The 16,834-nt window shown below is 40.9% G+C and overlaps 1 protein-coding gene across 1 annotated transcript in view; it reads right to left on the reverse strand.

Annotated features, from left to right (window-relative positions):
• Positions 1-7,377, reverse strand: part of SPOPL (speckle type BTB/POZ protein like) — a 33,240-nt gene extending 25,863 nt beyond the window's left edge. Inside the window, exon 1 of the mRNA XM_041472955.1 lies at positions 7,129-7,377. The gene's annotated coding sequence lies outside the window, so the exon portion shown is untranslated. The remainder of the gene's footprint in view (positions 1-7,128) is intronic.
• Positions 7,378-16,834: the final 9,457 nt, after the last annotated feature.

Genomic DNA, 16,834 nt, shown 5'->3' on the forward strand with positions numbered 1-16,834 from the left:
CTCATTAACTTTTGCAGACTGGCATCACCCGCAAAGCTCACACTGAATTGATACAACTGCTTTCAGCAGGCAAAAGCTCATACTCACAGATGCTCTCAGGAGGGGGCTGATCAGTCATTTGCTGTCCTGTTACCTCTCATGGCAAAGCAGTGGTCACATTTGTGCACACAGCTGCATCTTGGAGATTTCTGAGAGCCACAGCTCATTTCAGGCCTCCTCTATGCCCGAGCATCAGACTTTGTGCAAAAAACAAAAACATCAGACTTTGTGCAAAAAATTAACAACTGATACTTTAAAGCTAGGAAATTGAGAAAAAAGGCCTAAAACTCAATTCTGCCATGAGCATCAGACTTTGTGCAAAAAACAAGTGAAACTTTAAAGCTAGGAAATTGAGAAAAAAGGCCTAAAACTCAATTCTGCCAGAGGACCAAACTGCATTTGATGTTAATTTGCCCCAACAGTCTTGAAATTGAACTAATCCACAAGAGCTGATTATACACATCCTAGGAAAGACAGGCAGGCCAAGAGGTAGAGCTGCACACACACTTGCTTTGGTGAATATGAAGCAGTAATCTCTAAAAGCCAACAATGCAAGTAAAACTTAACACCTCAGGACTGGACTGCAGCTAAACTGGTTTAGACCCACAGATCTAGAAGTTCATAGAATCAGAATATCCTGAGTTGGAAGGATGATTCAGTCCAGCTCACAAAATAGTCCAACAGAAACTGGCTCATGAATTTCAAAGACTAGTAAACAACTTCTATCATTCTACTGCTCAAAAAACATCCAGGTACTGTTCTGCTTATACTTCAGAATTTAATAACCATTCTGATATAATCTGTTTGAGATCCTTTTTTCCACTACAAAAACAATCAAAAGCATGGCAGTTTCCTGTAAGTTTCCCCACTTACACACTCTCAGTTGCTCAAGACAGAAGAATATTTCCCAAGTAAGCAGCAAGGCAAAGAGGCTGGCACAGGCCTGTCGGGGTGGCCTGGCTGTGCAGTAAATAGATTTGGTTTCATCTTGGGTGCTGTCAAACAAGGCAGACCAGAAGCAGATCTGAGTCTACTGCTTTCTGCCTCCATGCACACACAGGAGACACAACCCCGCAGTGAATCATCCCACCCCGCACACGCAGTGCTGCCACGGAAAAATGCTCTCCCAGAGCAGAGAAACAAACAGCAGGAAAAAAAAAAAATATTTACTACCAGGAAATCAAGAAGTCAGCCAACACCAAGCGCCGAGCCCCTCTTTACAAGTGACTCTGGAAACCTCTGAAGGCTCAGACACTGTAATTTATTAGTAACCCAGACTAACACTTGATGATGTTACTGCCATATATCTTTCCCTCAGCACTCAGTGAGCAGAGTCTCACACTTGTTGGAGGGGATGGCACCTTTCCAAACACAACTGCTATTTAATCATTAAAAATTATGCCTGGCCTGTAAAACAATATTCAAAACCACTGACTACAGAATAAAAGTGGATTTTGCTTGATGATCTTATTAATATAACTAATCATAGAAACTAAGTCTGGGTGTAAAGTTTGCCACACACTAATTCTGAGCCTGTGGAAGCTTTTCTTTCACTTCTAGTTATATCATGCTTTCCTTCTCTCTTCCCCTCTCCCCTTTTTTTAAAGGGAAAACCCCCACTTCACCAGAATGTTACTAAAATGCTTTTTTTCTGCTGTAAGCAAGACAGGACCTCCCCTAATCACAAGCCTCTCATGAAATGCAACAGTATTAATTCAAATCTTTCAGACTTATTTACTGTATTTTTTACCCTGGATCAACCACCTGCCCAGTGGATTTTGCAAAACTCGCATAAAATGCATTTATGCAAACTTCTTCAGTATAAGTTTCAGTTTCTTAGAAACTGTATCACCCACCACAACACAAATATTATTCTCTGCTGCCATTTTTAATTTAAATTTGCTCACTATATGCACATAAATAAACAAAAAAAAATCTACCTTGACATATTCTGCAGAGATCATAAAAACCCACTGAATATAGATTTCATACATTTTACTCCTCTGAAACCACCATGTGCCAAGTGCAGTGCCAGATCCAAGCATGAGATCACACCCACTTGGACAGTCAGTACAGCAATGCATTACATTAACCTGCAATCACACAAATCAGCCAGAGATTTCAGACAGCTTCGTCTTCAGAATAATATTTTCAGAACTGAAATAATATGACTTTAAATAAGTTCAGGTAGTCACTATGCAGAACTTTCAAAATGCATGAAAAAAACAGCTAAAAAGAGGTATAAATCCAGATGTACACAAATAATTGCTGCAAGTAACTTTTCACACACCACAAACATGTTAGTTAAAATGACTGTTTTGTCCTGTTACAAGAACAGTTACTCAACTTGATATGTCAATATCAGTGTGCCCACCAGTACATCTGATACTCACAAAGAGGAGCTAAAATTTAATATCTTCATTACATATTGCTCCATCCCTAAGCTGAACAAACTATATTAACCACTCATTATATAAATTCATTACAAACAAGTTCTGGTTTTATCTTCAAGAGTTTTGATTACAAACAAGTAACTCTGAAATTAATCTCAGTTAACAAGGAATCTGTTTTAAAATTAAGAAAAACTGCCACTAAAGAGTGATAGTTTTGTTGCTGAGGTAATGTCTACATATGAAGTAATTCAGAGCCCTATTGTGAAGATAGCAAACGTGTCTCCTCTACAGAATTTAGAGGAATTACTGAATCACTAGATTAATTAAGTGCTTGAAACAACAAATAACTTGTGTTCAGATTTTACTTTGACTTTATCCAGTGATTTTTAACTTAAACTCTGTGTACTGAAATCATCTGTCCCTCAAAGGCTACAGGCCACACTAATGGAGAAAGCAGATTCATCAATTAGAAACCAAATATGAATAAAGAAAGCCAGGAAAATGAAAGCTTTTGTGAACTTTTCCAAAGAAAAAGTCAGCATGGAGCAGAGAGCTAGAAAGTGGAACACCAGAGGAGAAAGTTATACCAGCCATTCCTCAGGCCAGAGGAGCTCAATTCCAGTTGTTCAGGAAGCATCTGCCGATGCAACTCCCCAAACCCTTTTAGAGACACCCAAGTCTAATTATTTTGCTGAACATTCAGCACACAAGAAAACAAAGCATTTGAAAGAAATCAAGTGCAAGTCATCACCCCTCCCCCCCATTTCCTTCATTTCCATTCGCAGCCCTACTCACAAATCGATTTTGCAAAGGACTTGACCAACTGGTAAGTGAGCTCTTGGGAGGGGACCAACATTAAAGGAACTGCCAGGAAGGAGGCCAAGAGAAAGCTTGGCTCCCAAGTTTCACCCAGTGATCCTTTCCACTGCACAACAATAAGAGGTTCCCACCCCATGAACTTTGGAAGTTTCCCAACTGCTGGAGACATTTACTCCACCAGCAGCAGCACTGCCTATGCCAAGAGCTACTCTGTTGCATTCTCCCTGGCACACAATTGCTTTTTCTTAAAGCACACAGGTAAATTACACATCAAATGATACTTCACCCTTGAACTACTTAAGAACTGAAGTCACAATACAGTGCAAGGAGCAAATGCCACATGAACCATGGTGGATGAGCTGATGCAGATTGTTACAATTAAAAACAGCATATTTTTCACCAAATAAATATTTTTCACCAAAAAAAATGAAGCAATAAATGGCTTCTGGGAGATACAAGGCAGTATCAAGGATAAGTAATCTAATTCAGGGAATTTGGACATATGAGCTCTCTGGATTATTCCATGCCAATAACTTTGTGAATCAGCTGAAAGAGTATCTGACTTTCCACCACATTTCCCAAATGCTATATGCAAACACTCATCACAACAACATTGACAGATACACGCATGGTTGCAAAGTGATTCCTTGTACAAAACATAAAAAACCTTGTAGCTGATAAAGAATAATTTTAAGCCAGGCTACCAAAAAACACACTGGAAAGCTATTAAATTTGGATAAAATGGAACCAACAGAGTTGAGGTTTATAGCTGAGGGTTTTTAGGTTAAACTCCTTCCAATACTGAACATACACTCCTGCCAAAATTCCACCACACAAGTTGAATAGCTTAAACATTACCAAAACCCCACATTTATGCAAAACACTCACTCTGTAACACAATTACACACACTTCTTAAGAAACCCACTGAACTAAAGCAAGCGACCATCTTCTATCAGTTAAGAACTACAATATCTAAATTACCACCACTAAAACACCGCCACCTCTCATAGAGCTGCAACAAATCTCCATTAAGTACCAAGCACAAGCTGAATGAGAGATCTCCTACTTTCACGTGAAGGGACAATTCCAATAGGAAGCCCTTTGATATGAGTGAGACAAGAAGCAACAGAATCTCACAGGAACATGAACTGGAAATTTTTTTCAAGAAATCAAAGGAAGGAAGGCCTCTTATGAATATGTACATATTTTGAAGAGGGGAAAGGGAATCATGGAATGGTCTGGGTTTGAAGGAAACTTGAAGATCATTTCATTCCAACCCCCCTGCCATGGGCAGGGACACCTTCCACCATCCCAGGCTGCTCCAAGCCCCGTCCAACCTGGCCTTGGACACTGCCAGGGATGGGGCAGCCACAGCTCCTCTGGGCACCCTGTGCCAGTGCCAAGGTACAAGAGGCTCTTGGAGACCACAGACATTAGTCAAGCACTGAGGCAAGTGCCTTCTATTTCATCCCAAAAATGCAGGGCCCAGGACATACAGGACAAAATGCACAGCGTTCATGCTTTGATTGGGAGCACAGTATTTTGAAGATCCCAGGATTTTATGGCTACAGGCATCAGGTTGCTGCTTCTGGGAAGCATAACCATCTCACTTAAGACTACTTTAGTCTCCACCAGGTTTTGCTAAATACACAGGAAGCAGACTGCTTTTGACAAGGAGACAGAAACGCCCATAAGGAGCATATGAACCTGTCACAAAAACTGTGAGAAAAAAAACCCACCAAAAATATCCACTTGTCATCAACACGAAAATATAACAAAAAAAGAAAAAAGCAGGTTGAGGTGGTTTTGCAAGGCAAGACACAAAGAAGCGTATGCCTGGGCACACCAAAGCACCTGGAACCATTCAACAGGACAAATTTCTAATTACCACCACCTCTACAACAGCATGGGAGGCAAAGAGGAAAAAAAAAAGTGAACAGATGTGAAGAGATTGTATATGAAAGGCTGGAAAAACAATGCAGACAGAAAACTTGGGCAGAATGAATGAAGCGAGAAGTTAATGAGATTTAAGTGCAAGTCAACTGTTTCCTGTTGCTGTCCTCAGCTACTTCTTCTCCACTCTAACTTATGTTGATAATGACAACTGGTTTTATTCTTCTCTCCTGTATATTTATGTTTATAGGCACAAAAGGCACAAAGGCACAAAAATCAACAGAGAAACACAACCTAAAGGGGGGGAAGAAAAAAAAAAAAGAGGAAAAACAAGTAGTTTAATGTAATTTCAACTGAACATGCAAAACTGTACACAGCAAGCAGTGACGGCTGAAATCAGTGATTAGGGCCAGAAAGAAAACTTGGTAGCTTTTCAAATTCATTTTATACTTGTCTATAGCATATACAAGTTTTTAATAGCAACAAGTAGCTTGCACCGCCTATGCAAGTACAGAATGTAATTCTTTATTTTCACTGACAGTTTAAAAGCAGGCTGCAAAGTACCAAAGTTAAAAGTTTGGCAGAAAGCTGTTTCAAGGGACTATAACACCAAGGATATTTCTGGATATTTAAAATCTCAGATTTCCAGAAGAGAGTTAAACGCAGTTTCTGCTGATGTACCAAAGCCTGACAAGTTTGCAGCTTTATACACAAAAGGCATATTGTTTAAAAATTATTTTCCCTTTCCTGAGTAAATATCCCCTTACAGAGTGAGGGGGAAATAACCATGCAATAGACACACACTGGAAATCCTTCACAAACATTTATGGTTGTCCTGGCCACACATCCCAGAAGGCCCAGAGAGAAGCCAGGTAAAATACTTTCAGAAGTGACAGTAACTGCTAAGTACCGCTCTAAAAAGGGATATTTATTTCCAGAAATAATACAACTTCTAGTAAAAAACAGAAAAGGAGTAATTTTTTGTTAAGCTTTTTTTCTTATGGTTAAAACAAAATGCCTTGGCAGCCATACAAATGGTTTAGCTCAGAACCACTGTGGTAAAAATTCCTGTAACCATATGGGATATCTATCAAAATAAAGCTTTCTGCAGAGCTGATAAGAATAAGGAAGGACCCTGCTTGACTCTGTCACAGGGTTCTTCCTGGCAGCAGGCTCGAGACAATCCTTTCTGTCCAAATACTATTTTTATAACTCTTAACACCTATTTAGAAAAGAAATTAAGAATACAGTCACAAAGCAAAGCTACATTTTAAAACAGATTGCCGATTTCAGTACCCCACAGTTAAAAAAACACCGACACCTCATCGATATCGCTCATCCTTTGTTTTGCCGTTTTCCATTCTTTACGGTCTTCCTCACCTACTTCTGCCCTCCAACAGCCTCAGTGTGATGCAGATTTTCCCCGGACTCCCGGGAATTTCAGCAGACGACATCATCAGGTGAAACCAGCCTGAGTCAACTCCACTTCCTGACCGCGGCTAAGATGGTGCGCGCAGCCGGCGAACCGAGGGGAGCTCTCCTCACACACCATCCACTGAACCCTGCTACAAACTTCGCCGCAGCCCAAAGACGGCGAACAACCTCCCAGCCAACACACACAACACACACCCGCCCCCGCCGCCTTCTTCTGCTTTCTCACACGGCGCGAACTTCCCAAGCCAAACCGCACTCGGGGGTATTGAGGGCACGGGCGGAGAACACCGCGCTGCCCGCTCCGCGTGAGGGGCTGTCCGCGGCCGAGCGGCGGGCAGCGCTCACCAGGGCCTGCAGCAGCCCGAGGGGGATCGCTGGATGCGGGGACCGCCGGATCCCGGGACCGCGGAGAGCCGACACCGCCCGCCCCGGCTCTCGGCGGCCCGGCCCGGCCCGGCCCTCCCGCAGCACCTCCCGGCGCTGCCCCGGGCCCGAGGCCACAACAAAGGCTTTTCACCCCTCACCCCGCACCCCCGGCCCGGCACGTACCGGATCGCGGCGCTGGCGGGGCGGCGCGGCGGGGCTCATTCCGCCGGGGCGGGGACGCTGTGACGGTCACCGGCGCCCGGCGGGAGGCGAAGGCGGCGAGCCCGGGCGGCGGCGGAGCCGCATCGCTGCCCGCGCCGAGTCCCGCTGCTCCCGGCCGTGCCCGCCCCGCGCTCGGCACCTCCCGGCTCCCGCACGGCCCCGCTCCCGCCGCACTTCCGGGAGGGAGCGGTCACGCGGCCGTGGGACGCGCCGCTTCCATCCGGGAACGCGCGCGGGGAGGGGCGGGAGTGGAGTGGGCCGAGCCGAGCCGAGCCGAGCCGAGCCGAGCGCTGTGGGTGAATGCTCCCAGGGGCACAGCGGCTCATCGCGGCTCACAGAGTTATCCCAGAGCACATGGCGCAGGACTGCGTCCCGATGGTTCTGGAATATCTCCGCTGAGGGAGACTCCGCACCCTCTCCGGGCAGTCTGTTCCAGAAAGGAGCTCTTCCCCGTGCTCCGGTGGAATTTCCTGTGCCTTCCCGTGGCCTCGTGTTCTCTTGCCCATCCAGAAGGATGGGGCGCCTCTCCTGAGGGGCTGGGACAAAGGGATTGTTCAGCCTGGAAAAGAGAAGCTTTGCGGTGACCCAGTTGTGGCCTTGCAGTACTTGAAGGGAACTTACTGGGAAGATGAGGCAAGGCTATTTACATAGCACCTAGTGACTGGACGAGGGGGAATGGGTTCAGATGGAAAGAGCAGGTTTAGATCAGATATTAAGGAAAAAACAAACCAACAAACCCAACAGAAGAAGGTGGTGAGGCCCTGGCACAGGGTGCCCAGAGAAACTGTAGCTGCCCATCCCTGGCAGTGTTCAAGGCCTTGGAGCTGCCTGGGATAGCAAAGGTGTCCGTGCCATGACTGGAGGTGGAACAAGACGACAATCTCCTTCTAACCCAAGCCATTTTATGCTTCCATTGCTTGGCACCACCAAGAAGACCCTGGTATCACCTTCTTGTAATACCCTTTAGGTATTTGTACACATTAATGAGGTTCTCTCTCAGCTCTCTCTTCTCAAGGCTTAACAGGCCAGGCCCAGCCCCCTCAGCCTTTCCTCATAAGATGAATGTTCCAGTCCCCCAATTATCCTCATTGCCTCCTCCAGACCTCTGCTCAAAACCATCAGCAGGGCTCCCTGAGGACTCCTTATTTACTTATTTTTTATTTTGTTTTGTTTTTCAGATGATGTTGACCTGAAATTGATCTGAAATTGACACTCGCAAGCTGCATCTGCTCCCCAGTAATGGGGCTGAAGAAGAGCCAGTCCTCAGTGACTGTTCCCCCACCTACAGGGCTGGTGTTGGGCTCTCGGATTCTCACCCTGCCCACAGATCTGCTCCAGGCTGGCACAGACATGGGCTTCAGTATCTTCAGTCCACAGCCCCTGACCAGGACTCTTCTCCACAAATGTTCACCACCCAGCAGTTCTGAGACCTGTTGGTCAGATCTGTTTCCTTTAGAACCAGGTGAATTTCTCTACATCGTTGAAGTGGTTGCTTCTAAAAATAAATGGTGTGATAATTTGTAAATTACATGCACAGTACTGCAAAATTCCCCGTGGAGGTCTGAAAATAAAACTTAAGCAATATGTTTTGCTTTGTTTTTCAAACAAACAGGGCTTTAAAGAAAACATCCTCTATGGAGACAATTAAGACCCAGTGACACCTTAATTGCTTCTCTTGAGAATGAGCACTAAGAATACACACACACAGCATTGTGCTGTGTAAGGATACCCAGGCTAGCAAGGTCTCAAAATCGATACAACTGCATTAGTGAGGCTCAGAGCCCTGGATAATTCATCCTGCAGAGAAAAACTGCACTGACAGGGCCATAGTGCCTTTGGTAGTACTAGTTCTCTCAGAACTATTTCATGAACCTGTTCAGCACTGCACTCTATTTTCAGATGTCTCAGCGGTTTTTGTTTATTTGGAGTCTTTTTCACCAGCCCTTTCAGAAAATAACTTTACATCCACAGCCAGTGCTTACTCCATTTAGTGAGCAGGGGAACCAGGCTGCTTTTATGTTGCCCACTACTTAGGAGAAAACACAATAAACATTTGTCATTTGTGAGAAACACTAAGAGAATGCAGAGTATCAGAATGTTTGGTCTCGTGAGCTGAACAGTTGAGTGACTGGAGACACTGTTGCTGCTGGGAAGTGAATGATGACCATTCTTTCACAGGGCAGAATTCAGTCACTCTTAGTGAAAATCAGGGGTGCATTCCTAGTTGTGACTGAAGAGTCTGCAAGGGGAATCTTAAGATTTAAATAGAGTAACTTGGCACATAAGAAAATCAGTAAGTGAATCTTTGTGTCTAGTAACCATCACCTCCCTTAAATCCCACTCTAGAGAAAGTCTGCAGAGATGAATCATTAACAGAAGTTGTGGAAAACATGCATATTTGCCAGCAGTCAAAAGGTGAGATTACAGCTCATGCATCCCTTGGGCTGAGAAGTTCCTTTGCTCACCCTCAGATACTGTGGGGGGTGTGGGCACATGCCACGGCAGGGTGTGTAAATGGGGGCCAAGCAGAGCAGCTGCCACCTTCCAGATCTGGAGTCTCCACTTGGTTTTAGCAGAAGTTTAACTTATTTTCCTGTACTTCTCATCCACTGCTTAGTCCTGTTTCCTGCTATTCCCCCTCAGATTCCCATTTTTGCACCCTCTCAATGCTGAATGAAAGTGCCCCGTGTAGTGTTGGTCTGTTGTGTAACACTAAGGTGAAATTCTGTCACATCAGGGGGCATCTGTGTGATTTGCATTTTGGCAGCACTTAGTGGGTCAATTGACATAAGTGACCCTTTGTGCCAAATGCTTTACCAAACACAGAGTTTGTAATCTAGTTATGACAGAAATGGTAGAGAAAAACAAGGCAGGGTGAAGTGATTAAGCAGACTTCCAGAGCAAAGATTTTGGCAGAGATCAGAGGAAGGACAAAACTTTCCTGGGTCCAGAGTGAAAGCCCTGGGTCATGCTTCCTCAGACCAGGCAGGACGACTCACAGAAATATGCTCTTACAATATGCACCATTTTCTGGCAGGACCTTGGTAGTATTTATACTTCTCAAAACATTTTCACAGAAAGAGGCTATGCTAGTTTATTTTCTTAAATAAAACCCAGTACTAAATGTATTCAATTTCCAAATTCCATCCTGGGAAGCTGTATTTCTAAAGACACCTGAAGAAAGCACCTGTTGTAGTTGTTTTTAATTGTACACACAGCCAGCAGTACTGACTCCTCTATTTAGACTGCCCATCACTTCTCATTAGGAAAAAGCTCTCAATGCACACATTTCTGTGTGGGGAAGGGTTGTTTAATGTGAAAGACCTCTAAAATAATTTTACTTATTGCTCCTAGAAAGATTAAGAGAGCATATTAACATATAGCTGTAAAAGGATTAGTGTGTGGAGATTTTAAGTGCTCTAGTCTGGGCAGGCAATACAGTCTGATCAAGTTTCAGGCTGTTGGGAGTTTCATCTTAGATAAACCCCTCAAAACACAAATTCTGTCTGCTGTAGTTTTAAACATGGTATTTCCTGTGCTTCTATGTGAAATACAATTTATTCGAGGTTGTAGATGAGATTTCTTCACCCTTGTTTTGTGATATGAGGTGAGATGTTAACTCCCAGGGTCCCCTCTCAGGGTAAATGGATTGGTTGTAGTATTACTCCCACAGATTTAAGGGAAGTACTTGCATATGTAAACATGAATTTAAATTATTTGCAAAGTGCAGTTGTGAGTGAAAGCCATTCTCTAGCCAATAAGTAGTCACATTTCAGTGGTGAAATTATATATCCTCATTACAGGTTCATCATAAATCTCTGAGATATTTCTGCTGAAAGGAGCCATTTATATACATGTGTGTAAGCACATTGCTGCAATAAGTTTTCAAGATCCACAACAGGATTATGTCACTAAAATAACACTTTTGAAAGAAATGAAATACAGGAATATTAATTTAATCTGTTTTCTTAATCAGTGTAATAATTTCATTAACATATTCTAGAGAAATCCATTGCAAGCAACCCAAGAGAGGGCAAGTATTACACGATTTCTGTTTTCTTTTCCTGTCTGTTGTCCAAATGTGAGCACTTTCTGGAGGAATCATGATAAATCTGTAGCATCTTATTTCATTCAACCCTATTTACTTTTAACAGAGCCAGCAGACAACACTGCAAATGTGCTGCCAAGATGTATGGGTGACTTTGCATTAAGTAAATGCAAAGGCAAATCTAGCTGATATAAATCACTATTATATTGGCAGTTTTAAAAGAGTGAAAAATTCCAGTAGGAAAGTTTTTTGTCTTTTTATAATAGAGGAACTTCAGAATTTGAATTGCTTTTTGGAATGTAAAGTACCAGGGCATTAAGATATTATTCAATTTAGAGTGACTTTATCACCTTAAATTATTTTTATATTTTCCTGGACTTCCTTTCTGAAAATAAAAGAAAAGAATAAAACTGTTAAGCCATGACAAACAACTAATTTCCTATGAGGTGGTGATACAGCCCTGAAATTATTTAGTAGTGTTTCAACAGAATGAGTATGCAATTGAAAAGGTCAGTGTTTTGAAGCCAGCACTCTTCACTCTGAAATATGTGCTAGTTTTTCAGGAAGGTTTCAGCGAAGATGCAGTTTCTCCTGAGAGAGGAGGGTGACACTGGAGGAGTGAAGTGTTCCTGCCAGTGGCTGCAGCACCGAGCCTGACAGTGGGGGTGAGTCACAGCCAAGTCTGTTTTTCCTGATTCAGTGTGAGTTTTGATCTTCTCTCTTTCACCACAGATAAAAACCACCAAGCTACTGTAACCACCAAGTCTTCTCTGTTTATACTTTGTATAAACAAACACTAGTTTTAGCAGAGGCTTGAACTTGGGACTTCCAAACTTTGCCTGAGCTCAGCAGCTGCTGGGTGTGAGCTTCCCTTTCTTCTTCCATTAAAACAAATAAATAAACACTTGAGAGATTTTCATGCAAAATATGAAAACATTTCAGTTTTCTAACTTTCACAAGATAGGCACATGTTTCCCAAATAGTTTCAGTCAGTTTTTCAACACACTTTATTTTAAGAGGTGCTTATATATTATCGTTGAAAAAGAATTATTAAAAAGAATTTGCTTTGTATTGTCATGTTCCTTTCCAGCAGTTTCTGTGTTTGTGCTATTAAGTGTTATGCCTTAAAATAGAGAGTAAGGACTTCAAAGCAGGTATCCTATCTTCCTGTGGGTATTTCTTTAATTCATAATGGCAGAAAACTTCCTGGAAACTGGTTGCAGCACTGCATGACAATAATTTTTCTGCATAATGATGAGTTGCAAATCACTGACCATCTTTGTTTTATTCCTCTCCAGTATTTTCTTATGTAGTATCACCAGTTTCTTGTTAAAAAAAAAAAAAAACAAAACAAAAAAACAAAAACAAACCCATATGCACCCCAAAAAAATCTTCTGATTTTGTACTTAGTTTTTCTTCATTCATATTTGCCAGAACTCCAGAACCATGATGGCTGTGTAACCATCTGCTCTGTCCCAGGTTGTTTCTCCTTTAACTTCACTGCCACTCCTGGGTCACTGAGGGTCACAAGTGACATGGCAAACCAGGGGTATTGTTTGGTGTGCTCAGTAAGTCACAAACCTGACAGCCACAACTGGATGTGGTAAACTGGATTTTTTATAATAGTTTCTTCAAGGAAAGATTTTTAAAAAAATATTTATTTGTCAATTTAATAGATTCTTTTCAGAACTTGCGAAAGGATGAGAAAACCTCTTTAAAGTTCTTTGCAAATAAGCATTCCTCTACTTTCAAAAAAAAAAAAGGGTAAAATCAAACCCTGTGTTTTTAAATGTTATGCCAGATTTGTCCTTCTCTACTTCCTTCTGCGCTCCAAACAGCACTGAAACACAAAGGGACTTCCCTTCTGCAGACTTCAGAGAGTGTGGAAACTTCTTTTTGTACCAGAAAGCAAAAAGGAGCAAATGTTGCTTTGTGGCTTATACTCATAAATTTGCTAATGAAGCCAAATGCACTGTCTTCCTCATTTCAATACCAAGTTGCTTTTAAAATGTCTTTAAGAGTAACTTTCATAGAGAGAAGAACAAGCATGAAATTCTGAATTTTATGGAAGCCCCAAACAACATTATTTATAAATATGAGATATGCCCAGCATCTGAACACAATTCAGTTGGCTCAGAGAGCCTGTGAACAGACTCTCAGAAGAATCCAGATTCTTCAGTGAATGAAGATCAAGCTGCTAAGGCACATTTAGAGGAAAAACCACACCTCAGCTCAGTTCTGTCAGAAAGATAAGTTGTTTTGAACTTTATTACCCTTTTTGGTTGAGAGATTCTGTGGTGTTGCCTCTTGAAACAGCCTCCTGCTTCCCAGGTGATAAAAAAAATTCCTTAGTTATGCTGCTCACAGGAGTACATTTCAGTATTAATATTCCTCAAATTCTCAAGTTTCATGACAGGCTTGGTATAATTGTCTCTATGCATGGTAAAAACCCCCATATTCCTTCTAACAAAGCATTTTATAGGACTGAGCTCTTCTGCCATTCTTTACAAACCAGAATTTTTTAGCATGGAGCACTAAATATAAAATACATATGTATAAAATACATAACTTTTAATAAGGACTAAAATAAAGCAGCATTGTCGTTCCAGTAAATGCCTATTTTTATTCCTGCCAAATATGCATAACAGACAATTGGATATTTACTGATTGTTGCACAATAATTTACCCATGGATTTATGAGTTACACATGAAATTGCCTATTTTGTTCAGTTCTGCATATTCCATGAAAACATCCTGTATTTTCTTATTCTTTTTTTCCCTATTGTGCAATTTTTTGGGTAGGAAATCATACACTGGGAAAAAAATGGATTGGGGGGAAATATTAAATTTAAAGCTTATGCCTTCATGTTTTACACGTGACTTGGCCTCTGTTAATTCAGAAAGTTAATTAATCCCTAATGAAACATGCTTTTACTGTGTATCAAACAGCATTTTTGTTTGACCATAAATTGTTTTTCCTAATTTTTTAAATGGACAATGAAAGCATTCTACTGGCTGTTTTTTCTAATTTTTCGATTCCACCATCCCCACAAAAGACATAATTTGCACAGCTTTATTCACCATTGCTATCTATAATTAATCTGGTCATATGGTTTTACTAAAATTTAAGTACTTAAAGTATAAGACTATCTTTCAAGTTAATTTTAAAGTGTGTTGAACCATGTAGACTAGATAATAAGAAATATTAGATATATATGTAAATAACAATATCTTCAGCAGTAAAAATAATAAAACCTGTGCAACAAGTTTGACTTTTTGTAAGAAAACTTCATCTTCTCCTAAGCAGAATGATTCCTGAATGTTACTGAAGAGATATGGGCTTACTGAATTTCATCTCTAAGTAATATTGGAGACTTGCATACAAGTTTCCCCATTCCTTGTGAATAGATGTAAAGTGCATATTCTGAATACCAGAAAAAAGCACCAAACAACAGTCAGGATTATTGGAAGGATCCCAATGCAAATGCTAAATACCAGGCTGGAAACACAGAACAGTCCTGTGGTAATTTCTAACAGAATTGTGCCAGATATTTGAAATTTTGATGAAGGCAGCCTTTTCATTTTAAGACAATATAGGTGTTTCTTACATATTTTTTATCTCTTTTGGCATCTACTTAGACTTAACACCTTTTTACCTATCAATGTGTGCTGTAAGTGCTGTAGTTCTCCTTAGCAAAGACTTTGCACTGTTGATGTTTTCATCCACTTCATTTCTCCTTGCTGGCAAGCATTTAATGTCTCTAGACATATTATGATTCATAAGATGAATAGCTTCCCCTTGCTCTGGGATTCAAGAAACCAGCATGGACGTATCCTATTCCTAGAGCAGAATTTCGGATGAATAATGTAGTATGACAAGTGTACCACTCACTGATGGAGATCTGCTGGAGTCCCTTCAGCAGCTTAAAACTGCTGGTCAGGAAGAGGTGGATTAAGGCAGATAGAGGGCTTCTGAGTCAGACTGTGTAGTGGTAAAACATAGTTAGAATCATTTTGCAATACTGTAATTGGATGCAAACTTCATTTGAGATTTCAGCTTTCAACTGCTTCACCATATTTACATAACACAAAAGCTAATTAGTGACAAATATTATGCAGAAAACTCCTGTGCACATTATGCTTAGGTCAACATTCCACTTATATCAAAAGGTGAAAGTAGCTTCATTTTAAAAAAAAAGAGTCTGTTGACAACATTGATTTGGAAAGATGTGACATTATAATATTTATATGTGGGTTCATTCTGTATCTCTTCATTTAAAAAGAATTTGCCATAGTTATCACAAGCAAATCTTAAAATAACAACTTTATAGTTACCCAAAATTCAGGTGCCTAATTGCTTTCAACTCTTTCTTGTTTTATACTTTGAATACTTAAAATTAAATACTTGATATTTAGAATCAGATATTTTAATGTGTCTGTTTTATGCCTCAGTATGTCTATTAAATTCAACAGAATCATTCATAGTGGTAGAGAAGGTGACTCAGCAATGGTCCTATCCAAAAAGGGAATTCACTGTGGAACAACTGCAAGATATTGTATTTAAATTCAGAAAACATAAATAATAGCTCCCTAATGAGTCTCAGTGAAAAAGACCAGATAGGTACAAATCCAAAAAGATATCTTGCATTTCAGTTGTTCAATAATCAAAAACTGGAATGTCCTTTGGATTTTAGTACTTCAGGGTATTTACACAAGCATACAAGCTAGGTAATTAAAAAGGAATGAGTTAAATATGATCATCCTGGATAACTACCTTGAACTCTCTTTAAGTGCCAACAAAACTTGAAGTGTGTTATCTCAAAGTCATTGACAGTCATGGCTGCAACTCTAAAAAATGTATTCTAAGAACACAAGGATCAGATTTGTCATCTGAACCACCTGTTTGGCCCTGCAAGTTTTAAGATCAGAGGAGGTGACAGCATCATCTCCTCAAAATGAAGAGATTCACAGGAAGATGTGATATAATGGAATACCTTGAGGCTTTTCTCTGAGTCATCTCTCCCTGATGGCAATTTTAAGGTCACTCTTGAATATGGACAATTTATTCTGGAGACAAGAAACAATACTTGCCAAGAAAGAAACAGAGATCAATTGGTACAACACATGACTGTAGTGCAGTTAATCAAAGTGCCTTTGAAATACTTTTGATTTGAAGCTTTGGTATTCTGTTGTTCTAGAAATCAGTTCTAATTTTTCATCCAGTACTTCAGGAAGGAGTCTGAATTCCATAATATCTGGATGCAGAATGATTTCATTTTAGTGCTTTGATTGGTTGTTGTTGACAAAACTTCTTCAACCATTACTGAGATTGATTTTTTTAGTTTTTATTTCAAAAATTTTATGCAAGACCTTTCACAAATGCTAATTTCTTGGAGTTGCAGGCTAGCTCAGAACCCAAAACAGAGAGGGAAATGTCCAACTGTTGATCTCAGTTAATATCACCTCCACTTGCTTCTAGTTCCTTGGCTGCTCATGTGCAAGGAGGTGGATAACTCTTGTCTCTTAACTGTGTGCACCTTTTCTCAAATGCTTTTACCAAAGCTTGGGAGTTTGGCTCTTTTCTACCTAAATGAACCATCACAGGAGGAGCTTAAAAAA

Source organism: Pyrgilauda ruficollis, unplaced genomic scaffold, assembly GCF_017590135.1.
Source record: "Pyrgilauda ruficollis isolate IOZ18807 unplaced genomic scaffold, ASM1759013v1 scaffold3, whole genome shotgun sequence".
NCBI lineage: Eukaryota > Metazoa > Chordata > Aves > Passeriformes > Passeridae > Pyrgilauda > Pyrgilauda ruficollis.